Source organism: Entelurus aequoreus, linkage group LG03, assembly GCF_033978785.1.
Source record: "Entelurus aequoreus isolate RoL-2023_Sb linkage group LG03, RoL_Eaeq_v1.1, whole genome shotgun sequence".
In the NCBI taxonomy this organism is placed as follows: Eukaryota; Metazoa; Chordata; class Actinopteri; order Syngnathiformes; family Syngnathidae; genus Entelurus; species Entelurus aequoreus.
Window position 1 is genome coordinate 39,107,320 of NC_084733.1, and position 23,593 is coordinate 39,130,912.

Genomic DNA, 23,593 nt, shown 5'->3' on the forward strand with positions numbered 1-23,593 from the left:
GATGGGTCAAATGCAGAGAATAATTTTGCCACACCTAGTGTGTGTGTGACAATCATGGGTACTTTAACTTTAACTTTATTTTACACTGAGCTGATAATAAAAATGGTGCTGTTCAATTGTTATATCTTGGTGTCTTACACTTCTAAGTATGCATTCATTTCAGTTTGTTCTCAGTGTGTTAACAATAACCCCAATTCTTGAGAGTTTGCACTGGCTCCCTGTTCATTTTAGAATTGATTTTAAAACCTTGCTGTTTGCTTTTAAAGCTTTACATGGACTGGCACCTCATTATATCTCGGTCCTCATCCAAATGTACACTCCTGCGCGCGCTCTGAGGTCCGAGAGCCAGCTCCAGCTCGTGGTGCCCAAGACGAAACTTAAAACCAGGGGAGACAGGGCCTTCTCTGTGGTTGGCCCTAAGCTCTGGAACACTCTTCCCCTCCATGTTTGAACTGCTACCACAGTGGAGTGTTTTAAGTCTTGTCTTAAGACCCACTTTTATTCTTTGGCTTTTAATACTACGTGAGTTCTGTGGTCCTCTGTGGTCCTCTGTATTTTTTAAATTTTGATTTCTATTTATTGTTTTAATTGGTTTTACCCTTTAAAATATTTGTTTAAAATATTATTTTTATATTGGTTTTATATCTATTTATTTTTGTGTTTTTATTCAGTCATTGGTGGAGCTAAGGATAATATTTGAATATTGTTTTTAATATTGTTGTGCAGCACTTTGGAAACATTTCTGTTTAAATGTGCTATACAAATAAAGTGGATTGGATTGGATTGTTGCTGTAGTCAGGAAGTAATCTTTGGCATTAAGATGAGTGTGCCCTCTTGTTTTGTGTTGAGCTCTACAAAGTGTTAAATAAATGATAAATGGGTTATACTTGTATAGCGCTTTTCTACCTTCAAGGTACTCAAAGCGCTTTGACAGTATTTCCACATTCACCCATTCACACACACATTCACACACTGATGGCGGGAGCTGCCATGCAAGGCGCTAACCAGCAGCCATCAGGAGCAAGGGTGAAGTGTCTTGCCCAAGGACACAACAGACGTGACTAGGATGGTAGAAGGTGGGGATTGAACCCCAGTAACCAGCAACCGTCTGATTGCTGGCACAGCCACTCTACCAACTTCGCCACGCCGCCCCTTACACAGTGTTGACACTCTAAGTATTCGTCTTCTTACACACAGACTGTTGGATTGTGATGCGCATCTACGTTTTTATTATCAATTCTAAAGGTGTTGAAATCACCATGTATAATCAATAATGCTAAACAGTAGCATGCATATGGCATGTCCAGTGTAAATTAGCATCGAGCTAGCGCATTGTGAAAAGTGCAGCCTTACTTTTGAGCGCTTTCTATCAAGCACGCTTGCTTTGTTGGCAATTCCAACATTATAGAGCAGTGGTTCTTAACCTGAGTTCGATCGAACCCTAGGGGTTCGGTGAGTCGGCCTCAGGGGTTCGGCGGACCCTCCGCCGCGGAGGTCGAGACACACCCGACTCATCGTGTAAATAAAAACTTCTCCCTATCGGCGTATTATGGATACGGCAGCAGCAGAAGTCAGACTGATTTGCAGGTGTGTAATTTGTTGTAAGTTCATGCATTGTGTTGGTTTTGTTCTTTGAACAAGGTGATGTTCATGCACGGTTCATATTGTGCACCGGTAAAAAAACATATAACTTTGTCTTGAATTTGAAAAAAAAAAATATATATATATTTTTCACCAAAGAAGGGTTCGGTGAATGCGCACATGAAACTGGTGGGGTTCGGTACCTCCAACAAGGTTAAGAACCACTGTTATAGAGGTTTGTCCACCAAGTGCAACCGGGTGTCACGTGCAACAAAGGTATCAAATTATGATAGCCTTTTTTGATAGCGTTGGTGAATCGATAGTGCCGACAAAAAGTACAGAATTTGGCACCCAGTCACGTCACTAAACATAAACAACATCAGCACATGTTCAGGTGCACAAAGGGGTACATTGAGTGTACCTGCGATGGTTTGGGGTTGAGACTATTTTTCCAGACCTCTGCTTCCACCGTGACCTGCTGGCTTTCACTTGGAGAGGAAATGCTCACCACGCCTCCTCCAGATTCATTTTCTACACATGGAAGGAAGAACACAGAAAACATACATCATTAAAATAATTTCCACAACAATCACATTCACACGAGGCATCTGATAGTTCCTCCTCTCCTCTGACTCCGGCTCATGAATAGTCATATAGCATCAGCTATGTGACGCTCGCCGGTGCCAACGCACATTTCCGCCACGGAGACGGCCGCTTGTCATGTGCAATAGGCATTGGCAACATGTGGTAATTAGCTAGATCTATCATCTTCTGCAGGAAGTGGGGACAAATATAGCTAATGATCCGTGCCTGCCTCCATGATTTCTCTTCTTGGCTCTCCACCCTTTGCAAGAGTCACAGAAGGAACGGAAATGGAAAAAACGGAGGGTGGGAAAAGAAGTCCATCTCCGTCCAAAAAAAAAAAAAAAAAGGGTCAAATTAGAATATTGAAAACAGGGTATAGAAATGTTGCCTCTCGTTTTGCTGCTAATTAAATATGTATTGAGAGAAAATAAATGCTGCATTGAAACAAAAAATGACAACCACTGTTGGGAGGGCGCAGATCATGGATCATCACTCTCTCTCACACACACACACACACACACACACACACACACACACACACACACACACACACACACACACACACACACACACACACACACACACACACACACACACACACACACACACACATTCTTGTATTTGTTACCTTCTTGAGACTTCCGAAAAATGCCTACCTCTTTAGGACCACCCTGGCTAGATATATATAAATATTTGTATTTACAACATTAATAATATATACTTACTATGCAAATATAAAAAAGGTAAGCTTTTAGTAAATGTTTGATTTTTTAAGTTTTTAGTTTGTAATTGTTTTTTACTCTTTATTATTTACTTCAAATTATTACAGTATGTCTCTATATACATATTTATTTTAATTTGTTTAATTAATTTTGGCTGAAGGGGGCACATTTCAATTTCTTACACACACTTGTCATGTTGGCCAGAAGGGGAAAACTTCAATTTTTTACACACACTTGTTATTTCATATGTTGACCAGAGGGGGAGCACTTTTAAAACCGACACACAGTCAATTTTTTAAATCCCTTTATTGGGACCATGATTTATGTCCTAACTTGTTCACCGGTCCTCATATGGAAGGTATTTTTCCTTGTTGATGTCTCAAAAAGGGTAGAAATACAAGAACACACACACACACACACACACACACACACACACACACACACACACACACACACACACACACACACACACACACACACACACACACACACACACACACACACACACACACACACACACACATTACTACACGGTCACGGCCAATCTCCAAGTAGCTTCAATCAAAACAATCATTGATCCCTCAGGACAAACACAACCGTGGGCACGTAGTGAGTGTGCAGAGTTCCCATCGTGCGTTATGTAAAAAGAGTGGTGGCGGTTACATGCTTAAGTGGACTCTACTTTGGACCAGTAGGGGGTTCGCGTTTGTGCTTCACATCATGCGCAAGCGCACACAAATACATCAGTTGTTCCTGTTAATCGTCAGGTCTCCTCGTACTGTCTTACCATTACTATCTTTCTTCATTCTGACTATGATTATCTATACTGTATGAGGACATGAGGGCATGTGCAACTACAATGGAAATGTCCCGTTTATTAGTGCTGTTAAATGGTTCATATTTTTAAATCAAATTTTTTACACTTTTGCATTTGGATTAATCATGATTAATCACAGGTAATTACTCACTTGCAAAGTATAAAGACCCCAATAGTTATTGTCATCCAGGAACATTTTTAAATGTTTTACCGTATATTACCAAATAAACGCCCTTGGGCAAATAACCGCCCATTTCCTGACCCCATTTTGTGAATTAACCGCCTCTTCCTAATAACCGCCTATGTCCAAATAGCCGCCCATGGGCTGTTATTTGCATAATTTAGATTAAAATGCTACTGGGGTTGCGTTTGCTGCAGTATTATTGTTTTGATGGTTTTATAGAATACTTGGTACCATAATTTAATTTTTCCTGTCAGCTGCTTTACTTAAAACTTGGAGTACTGTAGCCTTTATTTTATTTAAGTGACAGAATGATTGTTCTGTTTTGAAGGTGGGTTTTATATTTGAGTACTTGGTACCATAATTGTATTTTTCCCGGTAGGCTGCTTTATTTAAAAAGTGTATTTATTTTTAGTATTGGTATTCTATTTGACAATTGTTGCACTACTGCCATGTTGAGGCCTTGTTGATCTCTTGTCTTTTGATAGCCTACCTCATGTTGATCTCTTGTTTTTTTGTTTGTATGTTTACAATAGCTTTTACATTTAAAGGTTTTTTGTATGAAAAAAAAATACTGGACAGTAACCATTGTAACCAAATAATGGCCTGGTGCAGGCTGGTGCAAAAATAAATAAAAGCCTTGTGCAAATAACCGCCTGCTTCTTTTAAACGCCTGTCTCCAAAATCGATTTTGTGAAATAAACGCCTGTGCTACTATTTGGTAATATACGATAGTTTGAATGTGATAGCTCAAAAGAAAAAAAGAAAAAAGAAAGTTCCATTGTGATTGATCTCGGAGTGTCCTCACTCATCTTTGCACTGGCGTATTCATAAATACATGATCACTGACCGTATAACAACCTGCTACGCCTTTAAAGTGACCTTGTGCAACCTTAATATTGACTAAACACACTTACTCTTAGCTCCAAAAGGGATCCGCTCATAAAGGTGGTATAAGTCAGACAATACATTCAGATAATGTGACAGGGACAAGCGGTAGAAAATGGATGGATGGATGGATTTACAGGTACATGCAATGCTTGATGTAGTTTAACAACTTCGGATGTATCTCTTGGTATAAAGTTTTTTTTGTTTTTCGTGTTTTTTGCTGTGTTTTCTGACCTTTTTTTATAATGGGAAAATAAGTTGTTAAAATAAGTTATAGAGTGGAATATTTAAGATTGGGTAATTACAACCTTGAATAGGTCAATAATTCAATAATTCATGACAACATGAATTTTGATTCAATATTAGTGTTGTCCCGATACCAATATTTTGGTACCAGTACCGGTACCAAAATGTATTTCGATACTTTTCAAAATAAAGGCAACCACAAAAAAATGACATTATTGACTTTATTTTAAATCTTACAGTACTTTAAAGACACATAATGTTTCTTATTGCAATTGTGTCCTTAAATAAAATAGTGAACATACAAGACAAATTGTCTTATAATAGTAAGTAAACAAACAAAGGCTCCTAATTAGTCTGCTGACATATGCAGTAACATATTGTGTCATTTATCATTGTATTATTTTGTAAAAATTATTAAGGACAACTGGTACAAAATGAGTTGTTAATCTACTTGTTCGTTTACTGTTAATATCTGCTTACTTTCTCTTTCAATATGTCCTATCTACACTTCTGTTAAAATGTAATAATCTCTTATTCTTCTGTTGTCTGGATGCTTTACATTAGTTTTGGATCACACCACAAATTTACAGTAGGTATCAATCCGATACCAAGTCGTTACATGATCATACATTGGTCATATTCAGAGTCTTCATGTGTCCGGAGACGTATTTCCTGAGTTTATAAACATAATATAAATTAGAAAAAAAAAAAAAAAGATTTAGTGATGCTAAAAAATATCAACGTAATCATAGTAGTATCGACTAGATACGCTCCTGTACTTGGTATCATTACAGTGGATGTTAGGTGTAGCTCCACCCATGGCATTTGTTTACATTTTGACGCCAGTGATCTACGGTGTGTAGTGAAACATGTTTAGCTATTCCTCGTCCTGCAGGGATGATATTTGTAAGAAACATATTTTATTTGTTGCCATGGAGGCGAGGATTAGTGATTTAGAAGTAGCTACAACACTGCCGACTGCGGATGGACGTTAGCCACTAGCTAGCTAGTTAGCCATGTCTTAAAGCACCTCTTCTTGAGGGCGTTTCAGTGTTATAATTTCACCTTTATCTTTAGTTTTTAAGGCTAAATGCGTCCGTTTTCACTTTTCTGTCTACACACTGTGTCTGCTTGTAAGTACTCTGTGATTTTGCGCAGCCAAACATGCTCATCTGCTCCTAAACCAGCAATGTCATGATGTGATGACGACGCCAGGGGGTGGGGTACCTGTACTTTTTAGAGGCGGTATAGTACCAAATATGATATTCATATTGAAATATGCCTACATCTTTAGGACCACCCTTTCGAGATACAATATATAAAATATTTGTTTACAACATTGATAACGTATATATATTATGCAAATATAAAAAAGCTTGTTGTGAAAAATTTGTTGGAATTTCACAAGAAAAAGGTCACAATTTCACAAGAAAAACTTCGAATTTTGGCAGTATTAGAATAAAAGTCGCAATTTTACTCAACGCAAGTCAAAATTAAACAAGAAAAACTGAACATTTGTGCAATGTCATGATAAAAGTTGGAATTTTACTCAATAACAAGAAAAGCTTAACATTTTGGCAATTTTATGAAAAGAGTCAACATTTTCTCAACAAAAGTCACAATTATATAAGAAAACTTTAACATTTTGGCAATATTATAATAATAATTGGAAATTTACTGGACAAAATTATGACAAAAGTCATAATTTTACTCAAAATATGTCACTATTTTCAAGAACAAAAAAATTGCAATATTGTAATTAAAGTCAGAATTTTATATGAAAAATGTTAGCATTTTGCATTAAAATGTATTAATTTTGTATTAAAAAATTAATAATTTTATGAGAAAATATTGCAACATTACAGAAACAGAAATAATATGAGAAATTGTTCCCGGGCACATTGTGAGAAAAAGACTGCTTTTAGTTAATTTGTATTTTGTTGAATTTTTTGTTTTTAATTGGATTTTAATCTCCATTATTTACTTTAAGTTATTACAGTATGTCTTTATATACATATTTATTAATTGTTTTTAAATTAGGGGGTGCATTTCAATTTCTTACACACACTTGTTATTACAAATGTTGGCCATAGGGGGAGCACTTAAATTTTTTGCACACACTTGTTATTTCATATGTTGACCAGAGGGGGAGCACTTTTAAAACCGACACACAGTCAATTTGAAAAATCCCTCCTTTTTGGGACCACCCTAATTTTGATAGATTTCACCACCAGGGATGCAAATGAGACATTCTCTATTAGATGCAATGGTTTTCCGTATTGGGACAATGACTTCGGTCCTAACTTGTTCACCGGTCCTCATATGGAAGGTACTTTTCCTTGTTGATGTCTCAAGAAGGGTAGAAATACAAGAACACGCACGCGCACACGCACACACACACACACACACACACACACACACACACACACACACACACACACACACACACACACACACACACACACACACACACACACACACACACACACACACACACAGACATTCGTAGTGGCCTCTTGGTCATTATAATCAGGGTGTAAGTGATGGCTCTGTCCTCTGATGAAGGTCTTCATGTGGAGGCTGATGACAAATCACAGCTCGCTGACTCTTCATCAGGACACATCCCACATTCCCCGGGTGTGTGTTTGTGTTTGTGCGCGCGTGTGTGTGTGGAATGTAGGGGTTATAGCACAAAAGAAGACGGTGTGAAAGAAACACAACAGACATGAGTACAATGCAACCTGCAATGTGTGGAAAGCATTCTGGTCATGGAGTTGAGGCGCTTGTGTGCTAGTTTCAGCACCAAGGACAGACAAGGCACAGGCAGGGAATAATAGAACTCAGACTGCAATGGGGGGGCACACCCACAGAGAAGGCACACACACAAAGGCGCACATTACTCTGCAATCGCACACATGAAGGCGGCTATAGCTATTCTCATCCTTTTTTGTCGCATCAGAAAGTCAGGATTCCACAAGAGTGTTCCAGGAAGAATGAGAAGCACCAGTACTAGCCTCCTATATCTACACATAACCAGGAAAGACTAACAACAATGACAACCCTTTTGTATGGCGACGTTTTCTGTGTTATGCAGGAGATGTAATGTCTGCTGGCACATTTCCTTTGACACATATTGTACATGACAGGAGTTTAAAATGCCCCCCCTCAAAGACGCTCGCAGAAATCATACCCATTATTTAAAGAAAACGCACATACGCCACTTGAGGACAATAGGGCACCCAGGAATGCTTTATTCATGTGATGAGTATAGGCACACTAACACACACATACACACACACATGCACAGACACACGCACACACCAAACCTCGTCTCCTGAGCTCTGATAGAGACTGGAGCTGCCTGACCTACATTCTGGCAGATATGTATACAGGCAGGCATAGAAGAGATGAAATCTCTCTCTCTGTTCTATATGCTGTGTTCTCTTTTTGCAGCACACACACACACACACACACACACACACACACACACACACACACACACACACACACACACACACACACACACACACACACACACACACACACACACACACATATTCTTGGATTTGTTACCTTCTTGAGACCTCCGAAAATGCCTACCTCGTGAGGACCACCCTTTCTGGACATATAAAGATTTGTATTTATAACATTATTAATATATACATACTATGCAAATATAAAAAAGCTTGTTGTGAAAAATGAGTTGGAATTTCACAAGAAATTTGGCAGTACTATAATACAAGTCGTAATTTTACTCAACGCAAGCCAACATTTTACAATAAAAACTGAACATTTGTGCGATATTGTGATACAAGTTGGAAATTTACTCAATAGCAGTCGCAATTTTACAAGAAAAGCTAAAAATGTTGTCAATTTTATGAAAAGAGTCGTAATTTTACAAGAAAACTTAACATTTTTTGTCAATAATATAATAATTATCGGAATTTTACTTGGCAAAATTATGACAAAGGTCATCTTTTTACTCAAAAAATGTCACTACTTTACAAGAACACCAAAACAATTGGCAATATTGTGATAAAAGTCCGAATTTTATATGACAAATGTCACCATTTTGCATTAAAAAGTTATAATTTTACATTAAAAAAAGTAATAATTTAATGAGAAAATATTGCAATATTACAGAAGCAGAAATAATATGAGAAATTGTTCCTAATTTTATAAGAGAGAAGTCGACACATTGTGAGAAAAAGACTGCTTTTAGTTAATTTGTTTTATTTTATTTTTTTGTTTGTAATTGTTTTTTAATCTTCATTATTTATTTCAAGTTAATAAAGTATGTATCTATATACATATTTATTTATTTTTTTAAATAAACTTTGGCCAAACTGGGCACACTTCAATTTCTTACACACACTTGTGATTACATATGTTGGCCAGAGTTTGAGGACTTTTAAAACCGACACACAGTCAATTTGAAAAATCCCTCCTTTTTGGGACCACCCTAATTTTGACAGATTTCCCCACCCGGAGCGCAAATGAGACATTCTCTATTAGATGCAATGGTTTTCCGTATTGGAACCATAATTTACTGTATGTCCTAACTTGTTCACCGGTCCTCATATGGAAGGTACTTTTCTTTGTTGATGTCTCAAGAAGGGTTGAAATACAAGGACACGCACACACACAAACACACACACACACACACACACACACACAGACACACGCACACACACACACACACACACACACAGAGACTCACACACACATATTCTTGGATTTGTTACCTTCTTGAGACCTCCGAAAATGCCTACCTCGTGAGGACCACCCTTTCTAGACATATAAAGATTTGTATTTATAACATTATTAATATATACATACTATGCAAATATAAAAAAGCTTGTTGTGAAAAATGAGTTGGAATTTCACAAGAAATTTGGCAGTACTATTATACAAGTCGTAATTTTACTCAACGCAAGCCAACATTTTACAATAAAAACTGAACATTTGTGCGATATTGTGATACAAGTTGGAAATTTACTCAATAGCAGTCGCAATTTTACAAGAAAAGCTAAAAATGTTGTCAATTTTATGAAAAGAGTCGTAATTTTACAAGAAAACTTAACATTTTTTGTCAATAATATAATAATTATCGGAATTTTACTTGGCAAAATTATGACAAAGGTCATCTTTTTACTCAAAAAATGTCAGTACTTTACAAGAACACCAAAACAATTGGCAATATTGTGATAAAAGTCAGAATTTTATATGACAAATGTCACCATTTTGTATTAAAAAGTTATAATTTTACATTAAAAAAAAGTAATAATTTAATGAGAAAATATTGCAATATTACAGAAGCAGAAATAATATGAGCAATTGTTCCTAATTTTATAAGAGAGAAGTCGACACATTGTGAGAAAAAGACTGCTTTTAGTTAATTTGTTTTATTTTATTTTTTTGTTTGTAATTGTTTTTTAATCTTCATTATTTATTTCAAGTTAATAAAGTATGTATCTATATACATATTTATTTATTTTTTTAAATAAACTTTGGCCAAACTGGGCACACTTCAATTTCTTACACACACTTGTGATTACATATGTTGGCCAGAGTTTGAGGACTTTTAAAACCGACACACAGTCAATTTGAAAAATCCCTCCTTTTTGGGACCACCCTAATTTTGACAGATTTCCCCACCCGGAGCGCAAATGAGACATTCTCTATTAGATGCAATGGTTTTCCGTATTGGAACCATAATTTACTGTATGTCCTAACTTGTTCACCGGTCCTCATATGGAAGGTACTTTTCTTTGTTGATGTCTCAAGAAGGGTTGAAATACAAGGACACGCACACACACAAACACACACACACACACACACACACACACACACACAGACACACGCACACACACACACACACACACACACACACACACACAGACTCACACACACATATTCTTGGATTTGTTACCTTCTTGGGACCTCCGAAAATGCCTACCTCGTGAGGACCACCCTTTCTAGACATATAAAGATTTGTATTTATAACATGATTAATATATACATACTATGCAAATATAAAAAAGCTTGTTGTGAAAAATGAGTTGGAATTTCACAAGAAATTTGGCAGTACTATAATACAAGTCGTAATTTTACTCAACGCAAGCCAACATTTTACAATAAAAACTGAACATTTGTGCGGTATTGTGATACAAGTTGGAAATTTACTCAATAGCAGTCGCAATTTTACAAGAAAAGCTAAAAATGTTGTCAATTTTATGAAAAGAGTCGTAATTTTACAAGAAAACTTAACATTTTTTGTCAATAATATAATAATTATCGGAATTTTACTTGGCAAAATTATGACAAAGGTCATCTTTTTACTCAAAAAATGTCAGTACTTTACAAGAACACCAAAACAATTGGCAATATTGTGATAAAAGTCAGAATTTTATATGACAAATGTCACCATTTTGTATTAAAAAGTTATAATTTTACATTAAAAAAAAGTAATAATTTAATGAGAAAATATTGCAATATTACAGAAGCAGAAATAATATGAGAAATTGTTCCTAATTTTATAAGAGAGAAGTCGACACATTGTGAGAAAAAGACTGCTTTTAGTTAATTTGTTTTATTTTATTTTTTTTGTTTGTAATTGTTTTTTAATCTTCATTATTTATTTCAAGTTATTAAAGTATGTATTTTTATACATATATATTTTTTTTTTTTTAAATAAACTTTGGCCAAAATGGGCACACTTCAATTTCTTACACACACTTGTGATTACATATGTTGGCCAGAGTTTGAGGACTTTTAAAACCGACACACAGTCAATTTGAAAAATCCCTCCTTTTTGGGACCACCCTAATTTTGACAGATTTCACCACCCGGAGCGCAAATGAGACATTCTCTATTAGATGCAATGGTTTTCCGTATTGGAACCATAATTTACTGTATGTCCTAACTTGTTCACCGGTCCTCATATGGAAGGTACTTTTCTTTGTTGATGTCTCAAGAAGGGTTGAAATACAAGGACACGCACACACACAAATACGCACACACACACACACACACACACACACACACACACACACACACACACACACACACACACACACACACACACACACACACACACACACACACACACACACACACACACACACACACACACACATGCACGCACATTCAGAAATTATATCTTAGCCTGAATGTCATCATGTTCCAGATGCAACAAGCGATTTTCAGAGCAGCTACATGTGTTTGATGGATTTCCAGCCGAGTTGGGGGTTGGATTAGTGTATTCCACATATCAGTTGTGTGCAAGTCACCTTATTTTCACAGGAAAAGGCAATGAGAGACAAAAACCAAAGAAGACGGACAAAAAGGTCAGAGGGCATTATTAGCAAACCTGTTAATGATTTTGTCCTTACGCTGTGCTGTTTTAGTCAATGGTTTCACTGGACTAGACTGAAATAAGAAGAACAAGCACACACACACACGCACACGCACACACACACACACACACACACACACGCACACACACACACGCACACAGGCAAGCAAGGTGTTTCAGGTGTATTACCTCTGAAATTCCCCTGCATGCATCTCCTAATAGAGTGAGAGTGCAGCACGTGGCTGGGGGGAAGATCCTTTACTATGATTCATAGTTTGGCTATTTTGGGGAGCTCTTTCAGTGAGTGTTTACTCGGAAGTTCCCAGCACACAGACTGTATCAAAAATAAAAATAAACAAATACTGATACAGCAGAAACCAAGAGAAAATATCACAAGAACAAAATTGGCAACAAGGCAGTTTTCAACAATCTATAGTCAGAAGCTTCACAGACTGTACTGATGTTCCGTAATATTCTAGATATACAATTTACTAGACACGTCTTTCCATTAGATACTCGATTATAGCTGTAGGTGTCACGGCTGGTTACACCTTCATGTTGGGTTTTGTTGGTGTTCTTCTGTGTTTGGTGCTTGTTCCTGTGCTGCGCTCATTTTTTGGTGGCACTTCCTGTTACACATGCCTTCAAGCACGTTTTCCCTCATCTGTTTTCTGTTGGTGATTAAGACTATTTAAGTTGAGTGTGAGCCATCATTCTTTGTCTGGACTTTGTTTGGAATGAATATTCTTCATGTGGACGCTGTCTCCTCCAGCCGTAAGTTTTTGCTATATTCCAGCATTCCGTTTTGTTTTGCACCGGTCGGTTTTGGTTTTGCTTTTGCATAGCCTTTTCTATGCTTCAATGCCTTTCCAGCGGCACTCATCTTTGTTTGTTTTTGGGCTACATTAAATACTTCTACCTGCACATTGCCTCCTCGATTTTCTGCATCTTGGGAACACGCCACTGATCGCCGTAATGCGACCCGAGCGTCACAGTAGGTATTGATTATTTTAGTAATCTATTAATTACTTGTACGATTAATCGAATAATAAAATTATCCATCCATCCATCCATTTTCTACCGCATATCTTAGGGAAAATAGTTGGAACAGACATTTTCTGCTTGCTATAACCTTCATTCTTTGTTCCTATTAAATGCACATCATCCTAATTTAAATTGCAATTTTAACAAGTGTGCTTTAATAAAACCGAAACACTTTTTTTTTTTTAAAACTATCCGCTGTTCTGCGCCACACAGATCACAGCAGCCACACACCACTGTTACCATGAATTGATTAACGTGGACCCCGACTTAAATAAGTTGAAAAACTTATTTGGGTGTTACCATTTAGTGGTCAATTGTACGGAATATGTACAGTACTGTGCAATCTACTAATAAAAGTCTCAATCAATCAATCAAAAGTGCGGTCTATTGCAGCGACTGTGCGGAAACTATCTCCGCGTATTTAAAGTATACAGTCCGTTCGGTCGTATTCTATATATTTTTGTTGGTTACAGCCCTATAGTCAATATGCGATATTTATATCTTGCATATAGGATTCCATCACATTGGTTTTTACTGAAGACCAGCAAAGTGTGACTTTTCGGGAGATCAGAACACAACCGTTTAAAAACATTCTGGAGTGAAATCTTCCAGTAATCCTTATGGCTTGGTTAATGTGGTAAAGCTATTAATCAATTCCAAATATGTTATGACAGTGACCATTAGATATTTGTGACCCGATCTAAACTTTTGTTTTATTGTTTCCAAAAATATTTTTCAATTTGTTACATAAATATTGCAATTAATCACAAATAAATATTGCATTAATCATGTATAAACAAAAATAATAATTTACAAAATGTATTTTGAGCATACATGCTCCTTTAACTTAAACACAAATGATTACCTGAAAAGTAGAGCAGGTTGTTATACAGTCAGTGATCAGATCAATGCATATGTCAGTGCAAAGATGAGGGAAGAGGCACATTTCATCCCAAAATACACCTGGATGGGACTTTAGATAAAACTGCTACCAAGTTTTGAACAATAAATTATGATTATTTATATACAACATTTAAAAATGCTTGTGTAAGACATTCTAACAGTAAAATTGCATTTGTTTCAGAATATTAGGGTCTTTTTTTAAAGCTAATTTAAATGATGCAAGCAAGTAATATTCAGCGATTTTCGTGATTAATCAAGACTCAAAAGTGTGATTAATCGGATTCAAAACAATAATCGTTTGGCAGCACTAATAAAAACATATCGTTAAAAACAACACTTTTTAAATTGCTAAACCTTAAACCTAATGAGCTATTTTGTATTTGTTGTTTTTTTACCAAATTGTTGAATCGCTAATCATCCATCCATCCATCCATCCATTTTCTACCGCTTATTCCCTTCGGAGTCGCGGGGGGCGCTGCAGCCTATCTCAGCTACAATCGTTAATCATTTGACATGAAAACATATGTTTGTTTTATGTAAGATTTTTTTTTTTAATGCTCATCATTTAATCATTAAACTAATTTCGACTCACCAAAACCCTGATTAGATAATGAATGAGATTCAACAAAAAAAGTTGTATTAGACACTATGAATTATTACATTATTTAAGTAGCACCTCGGTTACTAGTAGCTCATTAAAGGGTTTAAGGAATATTTTCTTCAACTCTTAGTATTTCTATAACTGTTAAACTCAGACATCATGACTCTATTTTTAAATACAAATGACCACAAAATATTATTTCAGTGAAAATTTGCTTTGTAAACAAAGGACAATTTGAATGTTGCCAGTCATAAAAATAGCTCCGCTTTCCTTTCTTTTAGTCAAAGTACAGCTCTCAGTGTTGATAGTTGTAGTCCCCTGGTTTAAATGATAACACTTTTGATTGACGTGCAGAAGAGATATATGTATAGAAATATGATAAACTCCTTTATCTTTAGTGTGCAGTGCAGAGTTTATTCTGTTTTCATTGGTCTTTGGTCTCGCATCAGGGTTTCACCAAAGCCACTTGCATCATAAGTCATTCTTAGGGATGTCCCAATCAACATTTTCGGCCTCAGATCCGATTCAATTTTGAGTCTTGATCCCATACTTTGACAACAGATTACAGAACTAAACATTTTCTATTGCTTCTATTTCGCCATGTGACTTCTTCCCAGACGTGAAAACCAGTGGTGGTCAACCAAGTCAAGATGGCTGTTGCACAGCAAGCAGCGCGGTAACTATTTGAGTACAAACAAGGCTTAAATCTTCCTGCTTTCCTCTCTCTCTTTCCTGTTTTTGCTCAGTTAATGTTGCATTTCATGATTTAACTTTGTGTCTACTGCTACGTTTTTTTTCCTGTTGCTCGCGCTGTTTATGAGTAGCGTTGTTTGCCCCGTTTTTATCAAAACATAACTATGGATGTCAACATTGTGTATGTGCTGAAAACTTCATTTGTGATTGCTGCCTTTGGTAAAAAAGCTCAACTCTTTTAGGTTTTGCTGACATTTGCTGTCTTTTTATTTAGACTCGCCGAGTTGGTGCTTTTCGAAACACTCGTAGCAAACGTGTTTCAGAAATACAAATGATATCAAGATAATGGAAAATAATGCATATAATAATTGCTAAAAGTATATCAAACAAACCTTTAACAAAGTGATCACTGCAAACTCATGCATTCTTTCACTTGTCGTCTTTTCGTAAATCTACTCATCTACTTTTTCACCCTTTTTAATTACCTTTCCAGAAACTTTGAAGAAACGTACATTTTTTTCGAGATTTGAACGATTCGTATAGCCGAAAACAACACAAGCATCGCACATTTTTTCTTCGAGAAATGGCGCCTAGTACCCATTGAAAACAGAGCTAGCTTGACCACCACATACATTTAATGGGTGGGACGTGAGTTAGATGTGACGTCACTAAAATCCAAGCAATAGCAATTTAGTAATTCCTTTTTTGCTAGTCCTCCAGTGTTATACTTGGATGAAACCTTCCGCCGTGGTGGTGAGGATTAGTATCTTAGAAGTAGCTTCGCACTGTGGATAGACGACGCGTTCGCTGCATCTTGCCCTCAAATTGGACATGCGCCCTCCTAGAGTTGATTTAACTCCTGCATGGGCATAACAAGAAATCAGGAAATTTAATCATGTCACCCTGAGCAAGGAATCTTTCATGTGAGTAAAATCTTTAGCCATGTAAACCGTAGGACAAATGTTTTTGGCCCATTTCTATTGTCAGAGTTGCACATTTCATGACAAATTAGCCCTGTCGTAAAAAACACAGACGTCCACTGCAGAGGACGGTAAGTAAAATAAGAAAGAAAAAAAACCCCTCAGTGTGACACAGTTCAGTTCATCACAAAAACTGGGTTATTCTTAAAATAGAGTCAGTTAGTCCAACTTGTTTTGAAATGATCATCATTTTCCAAGTCACCATTCAGTCTTTTGATCTTCTTTTTCTATGGCACACAGTTGTTATAATAACGAGTCACAGCTCAAGAGAATCTAGCTCGGGTTCATCGAGAGGATATGAGAGCATATATTATTTGCAGCAAATGTCCAGATATAATACCGAAATGAATTGAATGAAGGACCACTTTTTAAATCAAACAATCTCATAGCTAAAAGGTGAATTTGTTTGTGCAGAATCTGCTTGGGCTCTGTGACACAGGTTAAAAAAGCTTTCCAGTACTGAAGAAGACTGGTTTTTTTAGCCGCTTTCTGACCTGTTTTTCTATTAAAAGAACGTGAAACTGACTCCAGGCATGCTTGGCCCACTGGGCTGACACATAAACATGACATCCTTGTCTCCTACCACACAGACTAAGGGCCTGGTTTGCTCAAGGTTTGCATGGACTAAAACATTAGCAATCCAAAGAGGTTCATTAGGTCTTCCAAAAATGATGTAATGTGTTATTCTTTTAGCCAGACCTGTGTGTTTATTTCCGTACCTGATGGTGTCGGCGACAACTGTTGCCTTCCTCAGAGGTAGTCACGTGAGGAAGGCATCAGTTGTAGTCCAAACCGGTTTGGAAGTAAAGACACAGGTCTGGCTGTAAGAATAATACATTGCATAAAACATTTGCAAACTTGATAGCACACGCACAGCTGATCTACTAAACGTGTGCAAAGCGGATTGTGTCTGTTAAGTGAGCACAATACGGCGTGCAATTCGTTATGCGTCCTTGTTTTTATAAACATGCAAAACATGTGCTGATCATCAAAACGCCCACAATGCTGTGAGGAGAAGATGCACATATAATTATTTAGCATGTGCAATGGGATTCATAAACACTCATCACCGTTTTACGAGCACTATTTAGCGTTTTATTTAACATGTGTGAGAAGGACGTGCAAACTGACAGTTCCACACACGGCTGCAGGGTTGGTGCTTGGGCTGCACAAACACACAGACGAGAATATTTTGTCCTATATGTGGGTGTCAACATTTTGGATGGTCAGAAATGAAAAATATTAGACATATTATCTATTCAACAACATCACTTTTATAATTCCATAATTGCTAGAGCAGCTATGGAATTAAGGGCCCCTAAAAGGCGTACCCCATGGTTTACAGAAGAAACTAGAGCTCATAAATTATCATGTAGAAAGCTGGAACGCAAATGGCGCGTGACTAAACTTGAGGTTTTCCATCAAGCATGGAGTGATAGTTTAATAACTTATAAACGCATGCTTACCTTTGCTAAAGCTAAATATTACTCAAATCTCATCCGCCTCAACAAAAATGATCCTAAATTTTTGTTTAGTACAGTAGCATCGCTAACCCAACAAGGGACTCCTCCCAGTAGCTCCACCCACTCGGCAGGTGACTTTATGAATTTCTTAATAAGAAAATTGAACTCATTAGAAAGGAGATTAAAGACAACGCATCTCAGCTACAACTGGGTTTTATTAACACAGATACGACTGTATATACGACGGATACTGCCCTCCAAAATAGTCTCTCTCTTTTTGATGAAATAACATTAGAGAAATTATTACGGCGTGTAAGTGGGATAAAACAAACAACATGTTTACTTGACCCACTTCCTGGGAAACTTATCAAGGAGCTTTTTGTATTATTAGGTCCATCAGTGATAAATATTATAAACTTATCACTTTCCTCTGGCACTGTTCTCCTAGCATTCAAAATAAGTGGTTATTCATCCTCTGCTCAAAAGACCTAACCTCGATCTTGACCTCATGGTAAACTACCGGCCGGTGTCCCACCTTCCGTTTATTTCGAAAATCCTCGAAAAAATTGTTGCACAGCAGCTAAATGAACACTTAGTGTCTAGCAATCTCTGTGAACCCTTTCAATCAGGTTTCAGGGCAAATCACTCTACGGAGACAGCCCTCGCAAAAATGACTAATGATCTACTGCTAACGATGGATTGTGATGCGTCATCCATGTTGCTGCTTCTTGATCTTAGCGCTGCTTTCGATACTGTCGATCATAATATTTTATTAAAGCATATCAAAACACGTGTTGGTATGTCAGACTTAGCCTTGTCTTGGTTTAACTCTTATCTTACTGACAGGATGCAGTGTGTCTCCCATAACAATGTGACATCGGACTATGTTAAGGTAACATGCGGAGTTCCCCAGGGTTCGGTTCTTAGCCCTGCACTCTTTAGAATATACATGCTGCCGCTAGGCGACATCATACGCAAATACGGTGTTAGCTTTCACTGTTATGCTGATGACACCCAACTCTACATGCCCCTAAAGCTGACCAACACGCCGGATTGTAGTCAGCTGGAGGCGTGTCTTAATGAAATTAAACAATGGATGTCCGTTAACTTTTTGCAACTCAACGCCAAGAAAACGGAAATGCTGATTATCGGTCCTGCTAGACACCGACATCTATTTAATAATACCACCTTAACATTTGACAACCAAACAATTACACAAGGCAACTCGGTAAAGAATCTGGGTATTATCTTCGACCCAACTCTCTCGTTTGAGTCACACATTAAGAGTGTTACTAAAACGGCCTTCTTTCATCTACGTAATATCGCTAAAATTTGTTCCACTTTGTCCACTAGCGACGCTGATATCATTATTAATGCGTTCGTTACATCTCGTCTCGATTACTGTAACGTATTATTTTCGGGTCTCCCTATGTCTAGCATTAAAAGATTACAGTTGGTACAAAATGCGGCTGCTAGACTTTTGACAAGAACAAGAAAGTTTGATCATATTACGCCTATACTGGCTCACCTGCACTGGCTTCCTGTGCACTTAAGATGTGACTTTAAGGTTTTACTACTTACGTATAAAATACTACACGGTCTAGCTTCTGCCTATCTTGCCGATTGTATTGTACCATATGTCCCGGCAAGAAATCTGCGTTCAAAGAACTCCAGCTTATTAGTGATTCCCAGAGCCCAAAAAAAGTCTGCGGGCTATAGAGCGTTGTCTATTCGGGCTCCAGTACTATGGAATGCCCTCCCGGTAACAGTTAGAGATACTACCTCAGTAGAAGCATTTAAGTCCCATCTTAAAACTCATTTGTATACTCTAACCTTTAAATAGACCCCTTTTTTGACTAGTTGATCTGCCGTTTCTTTTCTTTTCTCCTCTGCCCCCTCTCTCTTGTAGAGGAGGGGGGGACACACAGGTCCGGTGACCATGGATGAAGTGCGGCTGTCCAGAGTCGGGACCCGGGGTGGACCGCTTGCCTGTGCATCGGTTGGGGACATCTCTGCGCTGCTGACCCGTCTCCGCTCGGGATGGTTTCCTGCTGGCCCCACCACGGACTGGACTCTCACTATTATGTTATATCCACTATGGACTGTTTTTTCACAATACTATGTCAGACCCATTTGACATCTATTGCTTTCGGTCCTCTCCAAGGTTTCTCATAGTCATTCACATCGACGTCCCACTGGGGTGAGTTTTCCTTGCCCTTATGTGGGCTCTGTACCGAATATGTCGTTGTGGCTTGTGCAGCCCTTTGAGACACTTGTGATTTAGGGCTATATAAATAAATATTGATTGATTGATTCTCAAACTGTAGTACGTCTACCACAAGTGGGGGTAGACAAGGGCTCTATCTTGTGTTATGCCAACTAATTTTTGTATATTAAAACACAGTGTTACTGTTCAAACTGTGTGTAATGTTACAGTGCCCAAAAATAATAAATATATTTCTGTAAATAAAATAAAAACTTTTTGATGAATACTTAGGCCAACTCTGCTACTGTATTTTGATGTTGGTATGGTGGTACTTAGGGAAACAAGTTTTTTCTGTGGTGGTATTTGGTGAAAAAAGTTTTAGAACCATTGTGCTAGATAATTTAAGGACCTATTAAAATGATTTCAGTTGATGCATTTCGGTAGTTTTTTTATGATGTTGTTTTTTTCCACATAGAGTATGTAATACTAAAAAAATATATAAATATATGAAAAGAAAACTTTTTGAAGTATATACATTTTTTTGTGTCTTGAGCGGAGTAAGTGCAGTCTCTCTCCAATGAGCGCACCTTCAGCAGTATGAAAAATGTAGATGCACTACACGACTGCTTCTACAACGCCCATAAAAAGTAGAACATGCCTGCTTCCTGTTTGAAAACATAGAAAATCCCCGCAGGTAAAAGCATAATAACATGACTGTGCAGTAAACAAGAGTGTCTCTGTGGTAAAAACCCCGTAAAATACGCGCAAAATCTTCATTGAAATAAGGCGGTCTACACCACTTTACAATTGCACACACAGTCTTAGTAAATCGCACACATGCCCACTAATAGTATAAGCTGTTTTATAGATTGCACACACTGTTTACCACTTGGTGTTTGGACTTTAGTAAATCAGGCCCTAAAACTTAACTGTGCTGATGGAACTGTGCTAAACTCAACTGCAGTGCATGTTGCAGACATGGCTTTAAAACACACAAACACACACACCTGCTTAGAATACATTATAACCCTGACCCCTTATATTGCCTCCTTCCTTGTTCGGGTTGAAAGTGGGGAGAAATGACACAGAGTGGAGTGGGGCTGCAATTACCAACAGTGGGATAATCACCGGCGTAATGCAGTGTGAACCTGCTGCCAAGGAGACAGCACAATTCTCAGGTGAGGAGAGAAGCCAGACAGCAATCAGACCAGCATGAGGAGGAAAGAGAGAGAGCGAGAAAGAGAAGAGAGAGAGAGAGAGAGAGAGAGAGAGAGAGAGAGAGAGAGAGAGAGAGAGAGAGAGAGAGAGAGAGAGAGAGAGAGAGAGAGAGGGCGCGAGCAAAATACCATTCCCTTAATTTCCAAGGGAGAGCCAGGGCCTTAATTACTTGATGAGTCTCCCTTCTTTCTCTCTCACTCTATCCTAATCTCGCTTTCCCTCTGCTTTGTGTCTGCAAAAAAGGTGTGTGTGAGTGAGTGTGTGTGTGTGTGTGTGTGTGTGTGTGTGTGTGTGTGTGTGTGTGTGTGTCACCCTGCATGTGCGTCTGATTGTCAGATGGGGAAGTCTTCAAGGGAATAAAGTGAACAACATTGCAAGTGTGTGAGGGAGAGGCAACTTCTCCTCAGCAGCCGCGGAACATGAACATTACTTGGAATAGCACAACACATATAGGACACTGCACATGCATAATACGTTGTGATACATGAAGCCATACGGGAGCCGTCGGGATTTCTTTCACACTGCATGTGCCATTCAGCACGTCAGCTATCCCACGCTCCCATGCGCACGAGGGAGCATTATGTGAGAATTTGCTCATGAAATTGTGGATATTGTTGAAAAGACGCCCCCTGTATATCTGTCAGTGATTGGTATGGTCAAAGCAGAAAATAAATATGCAATAGGAAGGGGATTCATATGGCCCCATTCGTCACGGTTTACCTGACACACGAAACACGACAAATTGGGGGTTGTGCACTATCCCGTTTAGCCACCAGATAGCAGTAGAGTGTTAAATATCTTAAAATGTGTTTTGTGGAGATTCCAATTTTGACCATTTTTAAGCACAGCGTTATCACTATGACACTGTGTCGGTTCATTACTTTACCTTTCCGAGTGTAAAAGGGATGTTATGTGCATACCGTTGTGTCTCCTGTTACTTTTTTCCCTACTTTCTGGTCTTTATTTTATTTTTGTATTTTTCTCCGTGAGGGTCTATCTCTTTACGCTCGGGGTCCAGCCCAGACAAACATGCATGACATATTCCGTCTCTTTTTTGGGTTATTTTTCAGTCAATAAAACAATACAGAGTTTGTTTGGGCACTAGATTCCGCAGAATGATACACTGGCACACCGTCTAGTTTGCTCTGCGTATTGTTTGGTCATACAATAACCAAGATTGTATACGAAAACTGGGGCAACATTTTGATTAAAATCTTTGTCAAAAACCGAATCATATTGTACGTTTGTACAAAAAGATTTTCGCCTGAAAACCGAGCTACCACTGTACATATTTAGTTTTTTTTCGCACACCTATTCAGTAAAGAGAAGACAACAGCTCATTGGAACAGTAATTATTCTTGAACAACAAAGACAATTAGCAGTCAGTTAATTGACTTATAATGTTAATAACATAGTATCGTACTTTCCAGACTATACACCACTACTTTTGTTCCACGCTTTGAACTCTGCAGCTTTAAAAGGGTGCGGCTAATTTTCTTCGCTATAATGTGTTTGGACAAGTTTTGTACTAAAACAACTAGATTTCATAGAACACCAACATAGAGTTGGAAGTACAGAAAGTACTTCCTGTTTGGTTCCTTGAACCGTGAAGCTTTTTTTGCTCGAAATGATTATTCATTCATTCATTCCAAGCAACGTTTGAAAGTTTTACAATTAAACTGAAACAATTCATACTTACTAAAGCGTCCCAAGTGTGATGTCTGTTGGAGTGTTTTCATGCATATTTGTTCATGTGAAGTTAAGTGAATTACATTTATATAGCATTTTTCTCTCATGACTCGCTTTACATAGTGAAATCCATTATCTAAGTTACATTTAAAGGCCTACTGAAACCCACTACTACCGACCACGCAGTCTGATAGTTTATACATCAATGATGAAATCTTAACATTGCAACACATGCCAATACGGCCGGGTTAGATTAGTAAAGTGCAATTTTAAAATTCCCGCGAAATATCCTGCTGAAATGTCTTGGTATGATGACGTTTGCGCGTGACGTCATGGATTGTAGCGGACATTTTGGGACACCATTGTGGCCAGCTATTAAGTCGTCTGTTTTCATCACAAAATTCTACAGTACTCTGGAC

General features: G+C 37.7%; 1 protein-coding gene across 1 annotated transcript in view; it reads right to left on the reverse strand.

Moving 5' to 3' along the window:
• myt1lb (myelin transcription factor 1-like, b) overlaps window positions 1-23,593 on the reverse strand; it is a 348,050-nt gene that overhangs the window by 241,786 nt on the left and 82,671 nt on the right. The window contains exon 2 of the mRNA XM_062041789.1: window positions 2,003-2,112. The gene's annotated coding sequence lies outside the window, so the exon portion shown is untranslated. The remainder of the gene's footprint in view (window positions 1-2,002; window positions 2,113-23,593) is intronic.